The sequence below is a fragment of the Camelus bactrianus genome, chromosome X, assembly GCF_048773025.1.
Source record: "Camelus bactrianus isolate YW-2024 breed Bactrian camel chromosome X, ASM4877302v1, whole genome shotgun sequence".
In the NCBI taxonomy this organism is placed as follows: domain Eukaryota; kingdom Metazoa; phylum Chordata; class Mammalia; order Artiodactyla; family Camelidae; genus Camelus; species Camelus bactrianus.
The window spans coordinates 20290395-20315162 of NC_133575.1; the positions used below are offsets into that span (position 1 = coordinate 20290395).

Consider the following 24768-nt stretch of genomic DNA (forward strand, 5'->3'; position numbering starts at 1 on the left):
TCAATCTGATAAAGGACGCATATGAAATATTTACAACTATATCTTAATCATGCTATATTGAACACTTTCTTACAAAACTCAGGAAAAGAACAAGAAACCTACTCTTCCCACTTTCATTAAACACTGTACTGCAAGTCATAACAAGTGCAGTAGGGCAAGAAAATGAAATAACACAGCTGTAACATTTGTCAAACAATAAGCAAAATTGTGTTTATTCACAAACAACCTCCTTGTCTACATATAATGTCCTAAGGAGTCTTAAAAATCCTATGAGGTTTAAAAAGTAGCTTTCATCCTAATATGTAAGATACAAAATATATATAAACATAAATTTCTACATGAAAGAAAAACTTGGAAAATAAAAAGAACCATTCTATTTTAAATGACATAAAATGTAAATACTGAGAATAAATTTAACAAAAGATATGCCACTCCTCTACACTAAGTTAAAGCAAAGCTAAATAAACGGAATCTATATGAAGTTTAAATATTTGAACACTCAATATTGCTAGTAAGTCCTTTTTCTCTACATTGATCTATGAATGCAGCACAATCCCAATGAGTATCTCAGTGGGCTCTACTGAAAGGGAATGCTAAGGATCTAGCATAGCCAAAACAATTTTGAAAAGTCAAGTCAAAGTTGCCATTGTCGTGTAAGATTTCAAGACTGATTATAAAGCTTCAGTAGTCAAGACAGAGTGGTATTTATCTGAGGTTATACAATTAGATCAAAAGAACAAAGTCCAGAAACAGACACACATGTAGATGAACTGATTTTGACAAAAGTATCAACGCAATTCACTGGGGAAAGAAATATCTCGTCAACAAATGGTGATGCAACAACTGAATATCCATCAGGGAAAATATGAGCCTCAACCTCTACTCACACACAAAAATGAATTCAAGATGAATCATAGACAGAGCTAAAACTATAAAGCTCCTAAAAAACAAGATCTTTGCAGCCTAGATAAAGGCAGATATGGACAGACAATAAATGTACTAAACAAAAAAGAAATAAAAACATTTGCAATACACAAATCTCAAAAAAATCTCGTATCCAGAGTATACTAGGTATATTAACTCTTTCAACTCAAAGAGTTTTCCTTACCTGAATCACTGCAGAAATATCCTGGAAATGAAGCTAATCTTCTAAGCCCATTTAGAAATACCTGAGAATAGATAGATACATCAAAGTAAAACATACTTAAAAAAACCCCAAAAAACAATAAAGACGAAAACAAAAATAACACTTGGTCTTTGCAACAAAATACATTAACCAATGAGCATTTGTTATGAGCTACTAAGACATTCCTCTTACTTTCTTCCGAAGAACATTTGGGACAGGGGAAGTTTCAGTTCAATTAAAAAGTCATCCAGAACAACCCTCTTGTCACACACATTTCGTCTGGTCTCTTCACACTCACCTCCAATCTGGCTATACTTTTAAGTAGCAAATTTCCAGAATTGATACTGACTGGGTAGCACTTTGGGGAAAGATTCCTTAGGAGATAATACCAAAGTGTACTTAAGATAATTTTATCTAACATTTTACTCTAACTTCATCACACATTGACTCTCAAACACAGAATAACTAAATTTTAATTATCAATATTTTTGATCCTCAACACATGATTGAAACAAGGGCCATGTTGCTCCATAATGAAAATATTTCTAAGACCTTTTTAAAATTTACAAATTTCAAATATTAAATGATCTTTGGATGCCTACATTGAATATGCAGTGTCTTAGAACAGCTATTAACAAGGTGGCATTTAGAACATTTTCACATTACATATAGTAATAAAAGACTGGATATACTGAAAGGGAACAAGATTATAAATGTTATGCATCTGTTCATATTTCCATATCCTTAAATTTATGACTGAATGTAAAGCAACTGAAGAAATGAAGGTGTTATAGTGTTTGTGAGCACTGTCAACTGCTTAAACAAACTTTCTACCACAATAAAGCCCATCACCGAGGAGAAATTACTGGTAGTAGAATCCAAATTAAGGAGGACAGAAACAGTAGGAGCAAAAAAAAGGGAAGTTTCAAATAAAATGTAATGAGTGGAACAGAGGAAGCAGATTCCAGAATATATGAAACAGAATTTATTGTTAATTCATGAAAACAGTAGAAGAGCCAACACTAGAATGATGAAGTTAGAAAAGCTATCCTGCCTAATTCAATTTACCCTCTTAAAGCACAAAGAGAATTTTGATTTCAAAATCCACCCTGCCCCCCTCCCAAATAGATTCCCATACAAAATTAGCATATAAAAAAGATAAGGAACAAAATAATGTTTTATAGACACTCAAGGTACAACAGAAATGTATGCTGACAAACTAGATTTTTAAAAAGCAACTTATATTTCAATCAGAAATTTTTTTCAGCTTTATTGACATACAACTGACATACATCGTTGAAAGTTTGAGGTATACAATATGATGATCATACAATGTGATAATCTGATATATATATACTGTATTATGTTTACCATAATAAGATTAACACATTTATCACCGTACATGATCATTTTTTTTTTATGGTGAGAACAGTTTAGATGTACTCTTAGCAACAATCAAGTATCGTCAACTATTGTTACCACTCTGCATATTAGATACCCCAAAATTATTTATCCTGTAACAGGAAGTTTGTAACTTGGATCAACTTCTCATTTCCCCCAACCCCCAGTCCCTGACATTCACCATTCTATCATCTGTTTCTATGAGTTTAGCTTTTTGTAGATTCTACGTGTAAGTGAGATCATACAGTATTCGTTTTCTCTGATTTACTTCACTTAGCATAATGACCTCAAGGTCCATCTGTGTTGCCGCAAATGGCAGGATTTTCTTTTCATTGCATATATACACATTTTCTTTATCCATTCATCGGTCTGTGGATACTTCCTTATCTTGGCTATTGAGAATAATGCTGCAATGAACATGGAGTGCCCTTATCTCTTCCAGATAGTAATTTCATTTCCTTTGGGTATACGTGCAGAAGTGGGATGGCTGGATCATAGGATAGTTCTATTCGTAATTTTCTGAGTAACCTCCACACTGGCTTTAACAATTTATATCCCCACCAACAGTGCACAAGGGTTCCCTTTTCTCTACCTCCTTGTCAGTATTTATCTCGTCTTTTTTGACAGTAGCCACTGTACCAGGTGTGAGGTGATATCTCATTGCATTTAAAAACTTTTTTTTTAATTTACTTATATTTATTTTAAAAATTTTGTTGTGGGGGGGTAATTAGGCTTATTTATTTTTTTTTAATGGAGTGACTGAGGACTGAACCCAGGACCTCATGCATGCTGGGCGTGCACTCCACCACTGAGCTATACCCTCCCCGCTTTATTGTGGTTTTGATCCTCATTTTCCTGATCATTAATGCTATTGTGCATCCTTTCAAATACTTTCTCATGAATTAGAAGAACTTGGTAGTGAGGTGAGTGGAGAAAAGGAAGATTTAGAAAAAGCAGCAGCAAGACTCAAAGTAACTATAAACAAAGTAAGAATATTTCAGATATGCAAACTAAGCTAGAGGGAAAAGCAAATGAACGCAAGGAATACTGCCTTATGGAAAGGAGATAAAAAGGGACTTGATCATAAAGAATTGAAGAAAGGAAAAAAGAGGGGGGGAATCAAAGAAATGTGATATGATAAAGAACCAAAATGCACAACATAACACAGAAAAAGTGACCAAAGCTGTCGTCGCTGACATAAATTTTAGTGGAAGTATTGGAATACAAGAAAAAAGAGGAGTGTTCAAGCAAAAAGTTCTAAGTCACATATGAGGGAAGATAATCTGTTTTCAGACTTTCCCACAGACTAATAATTCCAGAAGACAATGGAAATGTCTCATTATTATACTTTGGTAAAGAAAATGTTAGCTAAGAATTTTATATCCAGCCACTAAACATTTAAGTGTTAAGTCCAGGGCCAGAGACGATCTTTTGAACTTGAAGCAACTCAGCAAATATTTTTACCATGAGACTTAGAAGAGAATTAACTTTCGACATCCCAAATGACCGGAGTGACAATGACAGAGACCGGTAGTGAGAATTGAGTATTACCTATACTTAAGACTATAGGTTGGTTATAAGGGTGACAATATAATGTGTAATGGCCTCTGTGTTCTGAAAATACAGATGATCTCAACTAAAACAGAGAGAGATGGGGAGAGTACATGAAAAGTAAAATAAACGTATAGATTGCCTAATAAGCATTTTAAAGAAAAGAAAAATGACTATTTCAAATCTGATGCTAGGAGAAAGGAAGAGATGAGGAAGAAGATATTATTAGCTAAAACTAATTTCTTAGTTGGGAACCAATAAATTACAGCCAAATGAGGAGGCCAAGAAGACTATACAACAAAACTAATTACTGAAAGTATCCCAAATTTTCTAAATTCCAAAAGATATGATAGAGGGAGAGAAAAAGAGAAACATATCAAGAAGTACAAAGGGGCTGAATTTGCCCATTAAAAATTAAGTTTTCAGATTAGATAAAATGCTAAATCCAATAATATGATGTATATAAAATATAAACTTAAATAAATTCGGAAAACAAAAAATATTTAAAGGAAGAGCATAAAAGGAATGTAGTGTTCAAGGGGTTCTCTCTAAATTTTCATTTTCCTTTAGACATCTGGCATATATAATACATTGTATAATATTTTGTATATACATGACGTATGATATATAATATCAAAAAGGTAGGGAAATACATTAAAACATTGAAAAATGCAATGATCCATTTAACATCAAATATATTCAATAGATTTATTTTAAGACAGCTGGTCACATATTTACACTTTCAGGATTCTATCTCTTAACATGAAGACAGAGAAATCTTGAATGCAGTCTTATTATCAGTGCATCCTAGATTCTACTTTAATGGTAATAAAAGGGGCCATATACTATTTATTTTGACTCAAAAGCATTCTAGGGCAAACCTTTCATTATAATCACAGCATCCCTTTACACTCAGAATATCAGTAATTGGTGAACTGTCATTTGGATAGGGTTATAAAAGAGACAACTAGAAATTATCAATATTATGGGAAGTAACAACAGAATATTTCAGAATTTCATTTTATAGACAATCCTTTGAAAATCTGCCTGTCTGATATGCCTTTAACAAACTGCAAAACACATCAGTAAAATTCAAGTATTATTAAGAAGCAATAATTAATGTTTCTTTCTTAATCTTGCTGTCTTAATGTCACCTACTCCCCATCTTTCAGAGTATTTTCAAAGAGGCTCAAGAACAGTAAGAACCTATTCTTGTTGACCTGTTTATTTTTAATTAAATCATACCATTTACTCAAATCTCCTTCGATTAACCAGAATGTTTCATTTGTATTATTATTTCAATCACAGTGTCTTAAAATTCTCAACATGACTTAAGTGTTACTCTGTTTTAATTTATATCATATCAAGGCTTGTAAGTTTCCTAATCAATGGGGGTAGTTTCCTGTGTCCTAAAGTTCTCTCCCTCTAGGTTTCCCCTTTGTTTGACTTCACCAACTCTGGTGTCTTTTTTTTTTTTTTTTTTAATCTTCAGTCCTTATACATCCAACAAAAATGAGCCCTCTGAAAACTTCTCTGTGACTCACTAGTCCTTTTCAGCACATGGCACTGTTATTTAGGCTAAACAGTTTGTCAACAGGGCAAGGTAATTATTCTCACAAAATTTTTTTTCTAAAACAACAGGGTGTCTATGCATGTAAAATTAACACCAACTCGTGCTAAAAAATATGGAAAATGAACTGAAGAAACTCCCCATGAAGCATGGCTTTACCAAAATCATGAAAATATTTAAAATATCACAGAATACCCAAGTGAACTCAAACTCGAATGTTCAGTTGTTATTTTTGTTAAAATCAAGGATAACTGGGTGCAAGAGCTAAAACCAAAGGCTCTCTTTTGCTCCTACTAAGCTGAGATGATCAACCAACTGCTTTGTGTAATTTATCTAGGTAATTTTTCAGATATCTAATTTTCTCTAAATGGGTAACAAACTGGATCCTATTGGAGTTGGGCTTTGAGAGGGGTTCAGGGTGAAGACACCAAGCCAATCACTTATTAGCCAAATGAAATCAAGGCCTTTTGGTTCTCAGTTTTACTCATAAAATAGAAATGATAATAGTGAAGAACACAGGGTATAAGGACTGGAGATACTGTGCCTAATTATTATTTACCCACTGGCTGAAATAAGCAAAAAAAAAAAAAAAAAAAAAAAAAGGTAAAAAGAAACACCTGAAGGACCTACTATCAAAAGAAATATTCTTTGTTCTGACAACAGAAGTGATTTCTATACACATTTCAATGTATGCCTTGCCATTACATCTAAGAACACCAAGAATGGCCTTATAGGTTTCATTTTTGTGTCTAGAAGCTGATTCTATGTAAGCCAGAAGGTCACACCACTTCTTGCACTTGCCAGAGCCAGGCTATTCATAACCACATAATTCAACTTTGTATGTATACAGTCATCACCATGGAACAGTCTCAAGGACTTAGAACCATATTCTTCAAGCTTTGTTTTGGTAAACAAAAGTATCTCAGGTCTCTCCTAGAACCTCATTATCCAGATCCTGACTACTCAGGCAGTTTTGTTTGCTTCAATTACCAACAGGTAGATCAATTTCCTTCATCAATGTTTTATAGTTTTCAGAGTATAGGTAACCTCCTTGGTTAAGCTTATTTCTAGGTACTTTGTTGTTTTTGATGCAATGGAAATGTTTATGCCAGTTATAAATTCTGGGTTTTGAAGTGGAAAAAAAAGTCAATGAAGGGCCACAGATGGCAAAATGTCCTTTTTTGTGGGTGAGTTGTATTCCATTACACATATATGCTACATCTTCTTTATCCATTCATCTATTGATGGCCACTTAGGATGCTTCCATATCTTGGCAATTATAAATAATGTTTCTGTTAATAGCAGGGTGTATGTATCTTTTTGAATTAATGTTTTTGTTTTTCTCTTCTATGTGCCCAGGAGTGGAACTGCTGGGCCATATGGTGGTTCCTTTTTTGGGTTTTTGAGAAACCTCTGTACTATTTTCCAATGAGGGGGGGTTTTCAACAACAGAAACATCAAGGAAGTTTCAAAGTATGAAGATCCTTAGGTGACTGTGGCAGAGACTTGAAAAAAGATACAAACGTAAAGCCAAGACATAAATATGGCTGTCATAATCTAGGGCAGGTAAGTACAAGGTCAGAATTTTGCCATTCAGGGGTAAAGGTATTGTGTTAACTGTGTAGATCTATTCACTAAAATTACTCTTATATTAACTTAATAGGAATCTGTAGTAAAAATAAATGTCATTATTTTAGATAGTTTCAGGAATGCTAGAATAAGTGATTATAACAAGCAATATTTTATGAAAAAAATGACCAATAGTATGACTGCTACCTAAATAAAACCTAAACAAAACCTAAACAAATGAATGGATTCATTCCATCAATACACAATTGGGAGTCCATGATTTTCAACTTTATTTGACCTGGTCCCCAGAGAGTCATCTTTGGGCACTACTGCTATTCCTCACAGATGAGGAGATGAAAAGAATATTTCTAAAAAATACAATATAAATAGAGGTGCTTTTCTTTTTTGATCTTTGATGGAATTGAATTTGTTTTGTGGTTCAGCAGCCTTCAGTGTCATATTAAGGAAACAGTTCTCCACCACTCAGTGAAAACCACCCCCACAATACTCTTGTCAGTGGCAGAGTTGGTCCAAATATATGAGAAGGCTTTCTACAGAAGGTGAAATACAACGATCAAATAAAAAAGTAATAAAATTTGGGCTCCGACAACCTACATTTCTGATGCTACCCTCAAAGACAATATTTTATTAGTTTCAAATAAGAAAATAAAACGTATTTACCCTCTATGGAATATAAATTTCAGTCTAAAGCATAGAGTCTCAAAGTGTGGTCCAGGGACCCCTGGAGATCTTTGAAACCATCCCAGGGGTCTGCAAGCAAAACTATTTTCATCATAATAATACATCGTTTTCTTTTTCCCACTCTCGTTCTCTTACAAGTACTACAATTGAGTTGCCCAGTGAGTATGTGACAAATGATACTGCAACAGATACAGAAATGTGTCTGAGAAATCAACTGCCTTCTGTTAATCCAGGTGGTTCAGGACGGCCACTTAGGAAGCTCCTGAACTCACCTCCACCCAAATCTACGGCTACATATGGAACCATTTTCCCTGAAAAAGACCTAACTAGCTGAGCGGCTTCTTCACAAGAGGTAAAAGAAAAGAAGCCACACTGAAGCCAGTAAGAGAGGCTGAGACCCAATCTTACCATAACACCCCTGCCTTGCACCCTGTGAAGTGACCCAAAATAGGGAAGGAACTCACAAACATGGAGCTTCACCCATCTGAGTGAAGTGTTCATACCCTATACTGGACACCCCAACTTTTAAGACCTGCACCTTAGACAAACCCCCAGAACATCTGGCTTTCAAAAACACTGGGGGTCACCTCCACAAGACCCAAAGAGCTGTAGGGATCTGAGAAAGGGCTCTTAAAGGGCCTACACCTGGATTCACACACCCCACGGTCTAGGGCAGAAGCACCCATTTGAAAAGCACCCAGATTTTATGTGAAAGAGACTCATTTCCTCATCTTGAAGCTCCCCCAAGAGGGGCACCGGACTGCTGGGATACTCTCTGGTGACGGAGGCTGTGGGGCACCATTTTCATGGTCTCCCTCTCACAAAGCCAGTGGGCACCATTCTTTTCCCCAGTAAAACAATTCCAAGTATTTAAGAGATTTGCAGAAGTATAAAACAATGCCATACTTAGCATTAATTTTTCATTATGAAAATGTAAACTTTCAAATAAAGTTATGTCTATATGTAATAGGTTTAATATTGCTTTTTGGGGATATATATTATATATATATTTTATTGTATTTTATTTTATATATATATATATATATTTTTTTTTTTTATTGACGTAAGTCAGTGTACAATGTTGTGTCCTCACAGACATAAAAAACAAACTTATAGTTACCAGAGGGGGAAGAGGGTGGGAAGGGATAAATTGAGAGTTCGAGATTTGCAGATACTAATATATTATTGATATTTTAAAAATAATACGTTTTACATTCCTTTCAGTTTTAATGCCTAATATGGTAAATATCAATAGGTTTAATCTACATAAAACAGTAGTTTTGGGGCTCCTTAATTTTCAAGAGTTTAAACGGTCTCCCTGAGACCAAAGAGGACTGATGATCTAAAGACATGACTATTTCTATCTGTTCTTTATCTTGAAACTTTGACCTAACAAATGATATAAAAGTTCAAAAATTTTGACTTTCTTTTCAATAAAGCAAATATGTAATTCTACTATTTTCAGAATGTGCCTTGGAAGATCTGATCCAAAGCAAAGGCACATATGGCAGTAAGTTCAATTATCAGGAACACTTCTGGAGTCTGCAATGATGGGTAAAATACCGAGAGCTTAACACGAAGACCAAGAGAAGCATTTCTGTCCGAGAACAAGTGTTACATGTTTATGTACTACCCTTAACTGTTTCTTACAGCATATCACAGATTTAACGTATACTGAGTATTTTTTAAAATCTTAACATTTTTTAAAGTATGTAATTTAAAAAAATCTAAGCTCAGAAATATTTTTCCTGCATGTGTTTCTCACCTTAGGATTACAAAGGAGCCACCAAATGACAACTACAAAGCAACTTATCCAAATTATTTTGTAGGATACTCAAGCCAAACTTCCCATCTGGTGTTAAAAAATTGTGATATATTTCCCTTTCTTTTAAAAAGAATTCTTTGCGAGGGCTCAGAAGAAATCTAATTTTTCCCACCAGGCTCTGACGAGACATCTAAATCTTGTGCTGAAATTGCTCGTTCAGGCTGGGACTACAGAGAAAGACCTGCCAATCAAGCTAAATTGTGTGGTGGCTCGTCAATCCTTGTCCACAAGCAATTAGAAGAAAATGACCTACAGCATTTCCATTTGTAGAGAGAATTTAAAGGCCTGTCTCAAAAGGTGAAAGGCTATTTCATTAAGCCATTGCTGACAGAGAAAGGAGACCCTCTTGATGGGAGTTCAACCTATAAATAACAGTCCTGGCAATAAACAGTAGTAATTGTGCCCTGCAACTAAAATGGAATTAGGGCAGACATACTAAAAATAAAGCAACAGGCCTACATTACAATAATCTGCTTTACATCGCTCTTGTGTTTTTTCTCTTAAAATAACATTTTGGTAGGCCTCCCAATTGTATAGACTTCTTCCCATGAGTATGACTTTCGGTACTTAAGGGTTATGGTAAAATAAAACTAATTGTTTGATAAGCGACAATTTATCTTTCTTATATATACTTAATAGCAAATATGATGCTTAGGGTTTTTTTTATTTTTTGTAAAATACACATAACACAAAACTTGCTATCTTAACCATTTTCAAGTATAGATTTTACTAGGACTAAGTAGAGTGACATAATTGAGCAACCATCTCTACTATCTCCAGAACTTTTAATTTCACAAAATCGAAACTCTGTACCCATGAACAAGTCCCTCTGACCCCCTACTCCTGGCCTCTAGCAATCAATATCCTACTCTATTACAATGAGGGTTTTTTTTTTTTCAGATTCCACATATAAATGAGATCACACAATATTTCTTTCATGTCTGACTTATTTCACTTAGAAAATGTCCAAGGTCCATCGTTGTTGCTAATAGTAAAATTTCCTTTGACTCGAGAACATTCCAGTGTGTGTGTATGAAACCTATGTTTTCTTTATCCATTCACCTAAGTGTCTCTGGACACTTAGGCTATTGCCACATCTTGGCTATTATGAATAATGTTTCAATGAACATGGCTGTGGGGGGTGGTGCAGATACCTCTTCAAGATAGTGACTTCATTTCCTTGAGATATATACCCAGAAGTGGGATTGTTAGCTCATATGGTAGTTCTATTTTTAATTTTTTTAGGAACCTCCATACTGCTTTCCATTATAATAATGGCTGCACCAGTTTACATTCTCACCAACAGTGTACAAGGGTTCCCTTTTCTCCACATCCTTGCCAATATTTGTCATCTCTTCTTTTTTTGATAGTAGCCATCCTAATGGGTGTGATGTAGTATATCACTGTGGTTTTGATTTGCATTTCCCTGGTGATTAGTGAGGTTAATTATCTTATTACCTGTTGGCCATTTGTATGTCTTCTTTGGAAAAATGTCTATTCAGATCCTTTGCCCATTTTGAAGGAGGTTATTTGGTTTGGTTTGTTTGTTTGTTTTTTGTCCTTGCTATTGAGTTGACCTTAGTTTTTTCTACCTAGCGAGTATGACATAGTTGGAAGAATAGAATTCCAAGTTTCTGAAGACCTAGTTAATGTATCTCTGTCATATCTTGACTATCATTAGATTCTCTTTTTTTCTTTATAGAAGGAGAAAAAAAGAATTGAACTTACCACCTTAAAAGATGGCGAACATTTGATGAACTAATATGTACAATCATTGAAACTCCATGCGCACACCATGGTATCTCTCTGGGAACTGGATGGGAATGTGGTGAGGAACAAATGTTCCAATTACCTAATGTGTTATTGATGGTAGCATAAAGAAAATATCAGAGGCTTTTAAGCAAAGATGACCTGGGTTCAAATCCAATCTCCTATATTTCTCCTTGCTTTATGACGATGTTACTAGAGCTTTGGGAACTTCAATGTCTTCCTCTAACAAATAGGGATGATGTTTATTACCTTAAATCAGTTGATCTCAACTGGGAGCAAGCCCACCCTCAAAGAGACACTGGAGAATGTCTATGGAGACATTTCAGGAATGTCTGGAAAGATTGCTACCGGCATCTAGTGGGTAGAGAACAGTGTTGCTGCTAAACATCCTACAATACAAAGCCCGCTTCCCCACCAAAAACTAAGAACTACTGATATTTGGGGCAAGATAATTCTAAGGTTCAGAAACCCTCCCTTAGAGGGCTTTTGTGAGGCTCGGAAGAGATTCCCCGTATTAACACAACTAGCAAAGTACCTAGGATATAATGGGTGGTCAAAATATGGTTAGCTCCTTTGTTAGACTTACCCTCCTATGAGTACAAATGTATTATCTACAGCTAAATTAGGATGAGCTGAGCACCCATCTATTTTATTAGCTGATGTCCAATCTTTTCCCTGAGTTCCTCTCCAAAAATTATACAGTAAAGCCCTTAGAAAGCATACATGTGTTACATAAATATCTCTAGAACCTTCTGTATGAACCCCAGGGGGCTAGGGGGATCAACACTTGATTTACCTGGGTATGTTCCAAGATTTGGTATAATTTAATATTTTTTAGTATAAGCTGAACTTTTTCCTTTTGAGGATAATAATGTAATCTAAAATTTTTTGAAATCACTTAATATACCATTTTCAGTCTAGATTTTAACAGAATTTTTGTAGACTTTTCTCACTCCAGTTAGCCTATAATACTTAAGGTGCACATATACTGTTCCCAACTTCCATGCTTCCTACATTGGCAAGTTGCTCCCTGCCACCATCTCCTGAGAACCGCCAGCACCATTCTCCCTTTTTCTCTAGTGGGAAAATGCCTTCTCCTTCTCATGTCCAGATTTGTCAGAGATGAGGCTTTAGAGCTGAGCTCTTTGAGCCCCTAAGAAGGTTAAGTCTCTTTTCAGGCCTCAGTTCTCTCCTTCCTAGAATTCACAGCCATGCGGGGAGCATTCTGAGTGAAGGGTGAGGTAGAGGCACGATGAGTATGCAGATTATAATTCCTTTAATCTGAGTACTAACTCTCACCTTTCATGTATGTTCCCCTAGTCCTCTCCAACAATCTTTTCATGCAACTAATACATTCAGTTCATTGCCCCAATTACATTTCAGTGCTCTTCACCATTTTATGTCCTTATATTACCATCTACTCAATGTCCTTGCCCACTAAATAAGTACCCCAAAAGCTTTTGATTCTTAACCTCCATTGCACTCAGACAAAATCCTAGCCCTAATTAAATCCATCTCTCATCTAATCTTGCTTGCCCTCAGGCAATGGTATGAGAGAGAAAATATAGACTAACCAACCCTACTTTAACTGTTTGACCACAAATCCCATGGGATTCTCTGTACTTCCTGGTAAACCTACTATACCATCGGATAAATCACCTTCTCCCTCTTTGAGGATTATTTTATACATTTTCTTCTCTCCTCCTATCATCAGATCTCTTATAGCCTATGTTCTACTCAGCCAATGAGTTGACTTCTCGATCAAATAAAAACTCAATCAGGAGAACCTCATCCTCCTTTTATTTCTACTACCAAATACACCCACCTACCTGCACCTGTACACACATTTTCTGCCTTCCCTCTTATTAAAATCGTTGACCAGTATAAGGTGCTCTGATATGAGCCCAACTCCTCCACTGCACAGTAAATTCCACTCTCTTGTCTCTTTACGAGCTTTACCTTCATCTCTCCAATGATTAATTTTTCCTCTCTAAAAAAATTAATTTCTAGAGACATGCTGTCATTTTCCTTATCTTAATAAAAGAAAAAATAGACTGTCCCTGACCAGTGATTTCCCCATTTCTGTGACTGCCTTTATCACAAAAATCCTTAATGATATATTGATATTTACTGTCTTTAACTCTACTCATTTTGTAATATCTTCCCACCACTTCACTAATGATTAATATGGCAAAGTTTTACTTAAAACCTTATTACTGACTTCTAACTATGACAGCATAACTTGCTTAGGTCTAAACCGTCTACTAAGAACAAACTGCAAATCTTAATAAATTTAAGATCAATCTATTTGAAGGAATCAGAACTACTAGAACATCCAGGATTGACATCCAAGATACAAGAGAAAAGGGAACTGCACTGCTTTTTCCTAAGCAACAGAGATAAAAGGGCAAGCAGTGTAGTGTCGAGTAGGAGCTGTAAGTCTGAGGACCTGAGCAGAGCAGGAAGAACGGCTCTGGTAACAACTTGATTTTGGATCTCTAAAGGGCTACAGTTTAGGAAAAAGGCCAACCTCAAAATAGACCAACCTTCACTAAGACCAGTCCTGAATTGGTTCAATCCAAGAAAGACTTGAAATGCATCATCTTAATCCTAAAATTACCTGAAGGAAATGAAAATCACCTTTGGTTAAAGATAAAATAATTTAGATCTCTAAATTAATCCTACAATATTTTGTACATAATATATGATAAACAAATCTATCAGGCATAGTACACAGGGCAAAAATATAACATTAGCAAAGCATTTAGAATGTTGTACATAGCACAGGAATGGGGGAAACTTACAAGCCCATTATTAGATGACTGATTAACTATAGTAACTCACCCAAAGGAATACTATGCAGCTATAAAAAGGAATGGAGACTATCATTTATACACTTAACTCCAGGATTTATTTCTACCTTCAAAGTAACTTTAAGACAAGTATGCATAGTATGGTTCCATTCAACAAAAAGTATGGGAAAACAAGTTACCTAATTAAAAAGTTTACCAAAAAAGTGGCATGATTAGTAACTATATATCTTTCTATACCTTGATTTTTATATTAATCTTTGGAATCATGTACATATTTTATGTAACTATAAAATACATTAAAAGTCACACCTAAGCTGTCAAAAGCTACCTGAAATAAAACAGCCAAATTCTATAGTGAGTTGATGCATTAATCACACCAAGAGAAAGTATTTCAATTTACTTTAAAGCACAATAATTTGACTGTACATCCCTAGTGGCATGTACTCTAAAGACAAAACAAAAAAAGACTAAAAACCTCAAAATATTTTCAGTAATCACTAGGTTTTCACAATGTTGGTATGGTTATTCAAAGATAGTTGTGCATGTATTGTGTGATTAAAAAATGAAAAATTATGGTTTTGGTAACTAGGATTTTTTTTGATGTGGGAGAAAAAAATATATAAAATTTCTGAAGTTAAGTCAAAACCTTCCTATAGTTATGAACTTGAACTGAAAGACATGGTATAAACTTCATGAAAAAAATGTATTTCATAGCTATGTTCACTGAAAAAGTTTAGGAACTAGGACTAACCCAGGAGCAATGTGCACTACTAGCATCCAAGCTGGGGTCTCTAAATACCATTTCCTATTAATAGCAATGGGAGTCGCTAAAGACATGGCTGATTCCAGGTTTGATGTAGGAAATATGAGTAAACTGGATCATCTTGCCATACTGGAAAGCAAGGGAAATTTCAAAAGTTATTCAAGGCATAGAAGAGTGTTTCAGGAGCCAACTTGAGTTGTCTCACACTAGCCAAAGTTGGCACAATTTAAACAACAATAAAATAGACTGTAGTGGACTGGAATATTTCAAGTGTGCTTACATTAAAAAATTTATAATGGCATTTAAGAAAAATAAAGTACATCTGTCACCTTCAGAGGACCCTTAAGTAACCAAGTTATTATTTTGAAATTAATAAAGGAAAAGACACAAACACTTTTCATGCTTCACAAACTGTTGCTTAGTGTAACAAAATGTTGATGAAAGGAAGATTATCTATATAGATCTTGTGCTAATGGTGGCAATTAAACCTTGTTAAATTGCCTAAAGATGGCTTACAGGACCCAAAATGGTACTGCTTATAAATCTACCATTTATTACAGGAATAGACTACAATATAGCAAAATCATTAAAGTCAGTAAATGCATCACAACTTTTAAAAGCTGTCTCAAAGCAAATGAATGAATCCAAAGAAGCCAGGTGCCTCATCATGCATAAAGTAGTCTTGCAAAAAAGTGAAATCTGAAGCTGATCAGGCCTATCTCAATCTAAGTACCAGTTGCCCTATAGCACAGAAGACAAAGGAATGTAATAAACACTGTGTGGACACAATCAGCCAGGTACACCTTGTAGAAATCTCTGCAAAAAGAATTTTTAATGTAAAATTTGAAAGGAAAAAAAAGTGGAGTTCCAGAGTGAATGGATTTAAGAGCATATCCACCAACTGCAACTTGTGATTATGATTCTGATTCAAACAAATTAACTTCTAAAAACTTGTATATAGAAATTGGGGAGGTTCAAACACTGGATATTTAATTAAAGGAACTGAAGTTTAAAAATAATTAGGTGTGATGTTATAGCAGTTATTTTAAAAACTTATCTTTCAGATATACTACCTTAGAGTGTTAAGATTAAATGAAATAATGCACATTTCTTAGCATACATCAGCACCCAATAGATAATTATTAATAGCATTTTAAATTAAAGTCAGAATATAGTCACCTTCAGGAGTTCTTTCTACTTCATCAGGATTTCTTAAATCATGTGATTTAAGTAAAAATAAAAGGCAGTTTAAAAAAATATGCTAGACTGACGTTCAGAACTTCATCTGGGTAGCAATAGTAATAGTTCCGCTTCCTCCTAACTTCCTTACAGCTCACTCAAATGCGCTGAAATTGGCAAGGGCAACCAATTTTTACTTATTCAGCGGTACCTTAAATCATTTTTGTCTTTCCGTATTCAGAGAGGACAATTATATAAAATCTTAAACTTGTGATGATGCTGACGTCATATTTTTAAAGTAGTAATGATCATTTTGTATAATTTGAGAAATTACACGTAATTTATTTTTCTTCAAGTTTTAAAGCATAGAGAAAATATCTTTGCTAGAAGCAGAACATTTAGCACGGACTGAGTTACCATTATTCTTATAAAAAACTGTAGAAAAAGTTCTGCCTTCCTGCAAAAATAATCATTTTTATGAAGGAAATATATCTTATACAGAAAAAAAATTCATATATATCTTATTTGAGGCAACACTGTAGACACACTATCGTGATTTTTTAATCTATACTGTGTAAACAAAGGACAGAAATTCAGTACAATAAAACTAAATTCAAAATACATCCTTTACTTCTGGGTTAAATTTAACCACCTGGCCTTCCTCATGGCAAAAGAATGGAGAAAGATATTTAATGAAATAGTGACATTTGTCATTTGCTTTTCGAATGAACATTATCAAGGGCTTTAATGGGATTTCAAAACTTCATTCAGATACTATATAAAACGGATCCTAATCTGATGTCCAGGTAAATTTTTTTTCAGTTAAAGGCATAAAAGAGGCGGCAATAATAATTCAGGTACCTAGCACCAGCCTTGAAAATACCCGCAAGATCTCAGTCTCTGGCGCACACGGTATGTATAATCCCTGAGGCTGGGTTACAGAGAATAACTTTAAGAAATGAATACTATCTAGATGGACCTGATCTAATCACACAAGCCCTTTAAACCTGGGTCTAGAGGGCAGAGTCTGCGTATTCAGAGACTTGAACAAAGAGGCAAGATTCTCCACGGCTTTGGCTTTGAAGGTGGAGGCAGCTGCACTGCAGGTAGAGTAATTGGCCTCTAGAAACTTAGAACAGACACTAGGAACCTACAGCCAGCAAGGTGCTAGATTCTTTTTCTTTTTTTCAGATTTATTGAAGTATAACTGACAAAATCAGAATCTATTTAAGGTATAATGTGATTTGATAGATATGGTTGTACACTGTGAAATAATTACCACAATCAAGTTAATAACATTTGTGACCTCACAAAGTTAACTTTTTAGCTTGTCTAGTGTGAACACTCAAGATCCACTCTTAGTAGTAGTATTAACTATAGTCACCATGCTATGATAGTCAATCCTCATTTTCATTCTTTGATCAGTATTTCTCTAATCTACCCCCACCCCACCTCTGGCAACCACTGTTCTATTCTGTTTCCACATGTAAGTCATACTATATAGTATTTGTCTTTATCTGGCTTATTTCACTTAGCACTCAGCATAATGCCCTCTAGGTCCATGCATGTTGTCACCAATAGCAGGATTTCCTTTTTAGGGCTGAATAACATTCCATTGTATGTATGTATATATACATTCATGCATATAGATTCATAATATGCAGTAACCTACACGTGTGTATGTATACTGTTGTGTGTGTATATATCTGATTTTCTTTATACCTCACATTCACTTTATCCATTTACTTGTCAATGGACACTTAGGTTGTTTGCTGCTGTGAACATTGGGGTGCATATTATTTTTCTGAGTGAGTGTTTTTGTGTTTTTCAGATATATACCCAGAAGTGAGACTGCTGGATAATATGATGGTTTGACTCCTACACTGTTGGTGGGAACGTAGTTTGGTGTAGCCATTATGGAAAACAGTATGGAGATTCCTCAAGACTAAAAATAGACTTACCATATGATCCAGCAATCCCACTCCTGGGATTGTGTATCTGGGTATATATCTGGAGGGAACTTTAATTCACAAAGACACCTGCACCCCAATGTTCATAGCAGCACTATTTACAATAGGCAAGACATGGTAACAGCCTAAATGTCCATTGACAGATGACTGGATAAAGAAGTTGTGGTATATTTATACTATGGAATACTGCTCAGCTATAAAAAAGAATAAAACAATGCCATTTGCAGCAACATGGATGGACCTGGAGAATGTCATTCTAAGTGAAAGAAGCCAGAAAGACAAAGAAACATATCATATGATATCACCTATACATGGAATCTAAAAAAAGACAAACTTATTTACAATACAGAAACTCTTAGACATAGAGAACAAACTTGTGGTTATGGGTGGAGGAGGGAGGGTATAAATTGGGAATTAGAGATTTGCAGATACTGATAGATACATAGAATAAACAAGTTCATGCTGTATAGCAGAGAGAACTATATTTGGTATCTTGTAGTAACTTATGGTGAAAAAGACTATGAAAACAAATATATGTATGTTCCTGTATGCCTGAAGCATTGTGCGGTACACCAGAAATTGGCACATTGTAAACTGATATACTTTAATAAAAATATATATATACAAAAAAATTCGGTGAAAAGAAAAAAATATGATGGTTCAATTTTCAATTTTTTCAAGAACCTCCATACTGCTCTTATAAGTCATCAATTTACATTCCCAGTGTATCAGGGTTCCCTTTTCTCCACATCCTCACCAGTATCTGTCACCTCTTTTTTTTGATCACAACCATCCTAACCGGTGTGAAGTGCTATCTTGTCTTTGACTTACCTTCCCTGATGATTAGTGAGGTTGAGCATCTTTTCACCTATCTGTTGGCCATCTGTATGTCTTCTTTGGAAAATGTCTATTCAGGTCTTTCCCCAATTTTTAATCAGGTTATTTGTTTTTTGTTATTGAGTTCCTTATATACTGTTCACATTAACCCTTTATTGGATATATGATTTGCAAGTATTTTCTCCTATTCCATAGGTTGCCTTTTCATTGTTTCCTTTTTGTGCAGAAGCTTTTTAGTTTGATGTAGTCTTATTTATTTTTGCTTTTGTTGTTCGTGCTTTTAAGGTCGGATCTAGAAGAATCATTGCCAAGACCAATGACCCCTACACTTTCTCCTAGGAGTTTAATGTTTTCTGGTCTTACATTCAAGTCTAAATTCTACCCACCTGAATGAGAAGCCCAAGCCCCAGAAAGTAGCTAGCTACCTTGATCCCAACCTTGTGATATCCTAAGCAGAGAACTGGCCTCAATGTGCCTAGACTTCCGTCTTACAGAACTGTGAGCTAATAAATGCGTTTCATTTTAAACCAAGTTTGCACCAATTTGCTACACCAAATTGGAAAACAAATGTACCAGATGAGACATAAATATAAAGCTGCTTTCAAAAGATTTAAGTAGAAAAGTCACTGTGTCTTAAAAAAAAATGAATTGCCTACAGCATAGCATATTCAGAAATACATTTCTTTTCCAAATTATAAACGTATTTTCCCATGTGCAAAAGTGTGAGGATGAGTATTTGCCAAAGTAACAGTTACATTATGTTAGTATCTTTGAAGGGTGGTGCCTTCCATGCCTTCAAAGATTTCAGAGCCTTTTGAGGGAAGTCAGTCCCTAGTGCAGAGCTACCGGTTTATGTTCTGGAACAGTTTTGCTGAATGGCTTCCTGGGAATTCCAAAGTTGGGTCTTTCTTCCTTTAGGTTTAATTTTCCTTGGAGAGATTTGTAGTTACTAGTTAGGATCAAAGGGTGAACTGCTTTGGTGCACCGTGGGCTGGAGGAGATTTATGGCAGGTGGACTCCGTCTCCTGAGGCACCAGGGTTATTTCTAAGAGTAAGCTATTACTTTGTTATGAGCTGCATTTTCCAAATGCCAAGTGGATAGGACAGAATTCTAGTGGATGGAGTCCCTGGGGATCCATCTCTTACGAAGTTTCAGTGCAAAGGGGAAGTTCTGCCTAAGGAAAGCATCATCACAAAAAACTTTAGATGGTGAAACACTCTTCACAAAGCTTTCAGAACTATTCGCACAGCTCATGAACTGTTTCTAAAAAGTGCATAGAACATAGACAAGTATTTGGTGAGGACATGGATTCATCTGGCCAAGCATTTTGCTTCTCAAGCTTTGGCCAAAGAGGTTTATAGGGTAGTGATGATTTGTGCAGCTAATCTCCTGGTGCAGGGGAAATTCCATCTCAGTTTTGGGACTAGAACAGTGGTCACACAGGGACGTGGTATGAGTTTTCCTCAAAAGATAATAGAACTTATTTCACTTTGTGAAGGGGCTGTGTGTGTCTACATGTAGGTAGAGAGAGATCTTAATTCACACATTCATTTCTTGTGGCCATACAGTTGTCCATGTTATTCCTGACTTAAATCAGCATGTTTAGGATATATTCATAACACAAAATACCTCTCTCTTCCCTCTGCCCCCGCCTCCCATGTTCCATCCCTCCCCCACTCTTAGCCCTCCCTTTCAGTCTGTAACACCATAGACATCATTCTCATTATATATATGCCATGAGGCAGCCATTATACTGTGAGACACCACTTTGATTTTTACTATTTTCATCATTATTCCACTGCCAACAAATGTCGTATCACAAATCTTGTGTTTTGTTTTGTCTTTTTTTTGAAGTTTGTCTGCATCTACTTCTTCTGCCTTAGATTTGAGTCCATGGTGTGACCTGTGTTCATTCAGGGTGTTCAGTGCCCAGCTTGGTACCATGCGCAGTTGGCTGCTTGGTAAGACATGTTATATGGTGATGATAACACTAACTAGTGACCCAAGAAGAGAATTTTAAAAATATATTATTTGGCCTTAAATCCATCTCTGAAGCCTTCTGGCATTACAGCCTTTAGCAAATAAACACAAAATCTCAGTTTCCTAATCTATAACTTTTCTACCTTAGAGGCATTTTTGTGGAACTAATAATGTGTGAATCACTTTTAGATCCTCAGATGAAAAGCCCTCTGTAAACGCTATGGATTGGTTAATTATACCATAGGGGACATTTGGGTTTATATTGTAAAGCATGCATATTTATAGCTCTTTTATTTTAATGCTGGTTATTTTAGCTGAAGAAGCTATTTTTACTACTGAGGATGCCTGGTATTTTCTTGTTAATAACTTAGAAAGATATAAATAGTATACTGTAGCAGTTAAACCCAAAGGTCAAACATGCGTGATGCATAAAAGGGATACATATATTATCAATCCTTTTTAATCACAAAGCATGTCATTAGTGTTTGCACCCTACTTAACCCATGCATGGAGAGATTTATTTTAGTACAGAGCCTCATGTGGGCCTATTTGTCTACAACATCCTGCTATGTAACTTTATCTTCAACCCCATTTTATACTTTGTGAAAAATATGGTTTCAATCAGTTTTTCCACCCAATCTGTATGTAATAATATACCCATTACATGGAAGCTGAGAAAGCACATAAAAGACTAAATATAGTTCTATTCCTACAGGACCTCAATCTACCACGGCAGTCAGAAGCTAAACACATTATTTCAATACGACTAGTGCTGTAATAGTGGCTTGAACACAATGCTCTGAAGTCTTATAGAAGGAAGAAACTTCCTTCTTTTGGTGTCTAGGGAAATTTCAAAGGGGAAATGATATGTGGTGGACCATGAACAAAATCACTCATGAGTCACTTATACTTATGTCAAAAGGATCTAAAACGGACCTAGGAGGCCATCAAGGAAATGGAACTTACACAGGTCGCCGTCACCCCCCTACCAGCAGCATAACATCAATTTTTGACCCAGCCAACCTGAAACCACCTGCAATGTGTTATCTTTACTCCCTAGGGACTGCAGTATAAGCAACGACCCTGCTGCTGGCCAATGACTGAACGCTTGGCCACACTTGCTGTAGTTCTGCACAGATAACCTATGTATCTGGAATGTCTTTCTTGACTTTATAAACCCCCGCCATTTTCTATTTCTCTCAGTTGCTACTCGAATCAGCACCTCCTGAATTAAAATTTTTAAGGCTCCACATAAACTATTTCTTATTTGCAGTCTTCTGCATTTCTTGGTTGACAAAATATAATTTATCTAGATGTTTAAGGCAAAGAAGCATCACTCAGAATTTCAAAAAAAATCTATCCAGGATTGTGTTTTAACAGAGAGGAAAGTCATCCACTTAGGTAGATCTGAGGGATTTCATACTATTATACCACCCCCTAGACATTTCCCTCTTTACACCTGACATGTGACTCTAGGGACTCACATGGACTGCACTACTTACTGCATTCATATACAGTAATGGTGATTCGCACACCATGGGTTTCTTGTCTCCTTCCTCCTACTTGACAGCAAAGCGTGCCATCCGTGATGGAGACTGAAATGCCACATCTTCCTGGTCCCAGCCACCCTTGCTGCTAAGTATGTCCATGTAACTAAATCTGCCCAAAGACAGGTTTGTGTGGGAGGAGAGAAGGTTCTCCGAGAAGGATTCTCGTCCTGGATGAGAAGAGTCAGAGACAGGAGTGATGATAAAACAAAATAAAAACCTTATCTACTTAGCATCGTGCAGATGCGATAGATGTATGGCCTGAGTATCACCATGAGGGACCAATCCTGACGATGACAGCCAGTACTCTAAGTGTGGAGGAAAACCACTTGGGGAAGAGCCTACTTAATGACATTTCTAAGCATCTCAACTTACCCTGGAGATCCTACTCACCAGCCTTTTGGGAAGATAAAAATTGTACTTAATTTCAAAACTACTCTAAAGGATACAGTATTAATATCTATCTCTGTATGGCCATTTTACAAATGATTTTATGTTAATAAATGCTTTGATACAGCATATATATTTCAACATATAGTATCTTAAAATGTTAACAAATAGCTAGTATTTTAAAAGAACATTTTATTAGCAGATGTCTTTGTTGATTCTAAAGTAACAGATGTTTATTATTCTTAGTAAATTTGATTGGTTCATGTACTAATGGTGGCAACCGGAAAGGATCTGATTGCTGAAGACAACTCACAGGACCAAAATGGCACAGCTTACGAATCTGAAGTTTATTTAGAGAAAAGGAAATGATACAGAAGCAACGTCAAAGCCAGGCTATGTATCACAGCCCAAGACTGCCTGCCTCACAGTAGGATCTGATGAGGCCAGGTTCAAGCACCAATTAGCCTCCCTCTGTAATGGCCATAGCAAGACACAACTTCTCTCAGAGACCATTCCTTCTCTCAGTCCTGTATACACCTTGAAACCAGAGAGCCCAAATTAAGTGAGTCTCAGCTTGGGTATCTTACACAATTCTGTTCACTTACACGTAGTCTTGTTATGTAACCAGCTCCAATGTCAGAGCCCTCTGGGAGGGCTCCAGGGGATGGAGGGTCCCCCAAGCCAGGTATAAACCATCAATCTCTATGTAATCAGTAAATGATGCTGATGAGTTGGTATAAAATGCCCCAAATTTCCCCTTGAACCCATAGTTACAAAACAACACTATTAATCAGTCTGTTTCATGTTTTGACCATTGATCAGGGTTGGGCAGGTGAGTGCCTCACATCAGCAAGATAACTCATGCCAATTTTCAAGCCTGCTAGAATTAATGCTTATGGCATAGCAGATGTGACAAACTCCTTTAAATGAATTATTAGTGCAACAGTATACCTACCTGTAAGCAACAGATTATCTTATCTTAAATTTTTCTGAAAACCAAAGATAACAGTTTCTTGAAAAGAAAAAATTTTAAATATGAAGAATTAAATATAAGGTGTTTTACATACACACACACACACATACATATATATATGTATTTTACTGCTACCCCTTTGCTTGGCTATACTGGAACTGCCATCAAATATTTGTCTCAGGACCTCTTTACACTCTTAAATATTATTTAAGATGCCCAAGGAGTATTTTTCATAAGTGTGGGTGGGAGGGGGGCATATTTATTAATATTTACCCTACTAGAAATTAAAACAAATTAAAAATACTCTTAAAAAAATTATGGGGGGAGGGTAGCACTCAGTGGTACAGTGTGTGCTTAGCATGCATGTGGTCCTGGGTTCAATCCCCAGTATCTCCATTAAAATAAATAAACCTAATTACCAACCCTCCCCCCCCCAAAAAAAAACACTTTTAGAAGAATTATATTTTGTAAAAGAATTATATTTAACAAAATATAATAAAATACTTACTGAGAAGAGTAACATTGTTTTACATTTTTACAAATCTGTTCAACATCTGCCCTAAAAAAAAAAGGTGGATTCTCATATTCTGCATTAAACCTGTTGTGATATGTTACTTTGGTAGAAGTACAAATATGACCAAAATATGGCGTCTTGTAGAGAAGGATTTGGGAAATGGAGGGCTATTTTTATAGCCTTTTAAGGAAATTTTGATAATCTTTTTAATTTTTTTGAGGGGGGATAATCTTATTTCTTACTACATCCAAACTTCAACTGATGGTTTTATAAAAGTTACAATGTGG

The 24768-nt window shown here is 35.6% G+C and overlaps 1 long non-coding RNA gene across 2 annotated transcripts in view; it reads right to left on the reverse strand.

The window, feature by feature from the left end:
- Positions 1-24768, reverse strand: part of LOC123618181 (uncharacterized) — a 538073-nt gene that overhangs the window by 174472 nt on the left and 338833 nt on the right. For both annotated transcript variants that reach the window (XR_012504508.1, XR_012504507.1), the window contains exon 6: positions 1109-1169. This is a non-coding gene — a long non-coding RNA (uncharacterized LOC123618181). The remainder of the gene's footprint in view (positions 1-1108; positions 1170-24768) is intronic.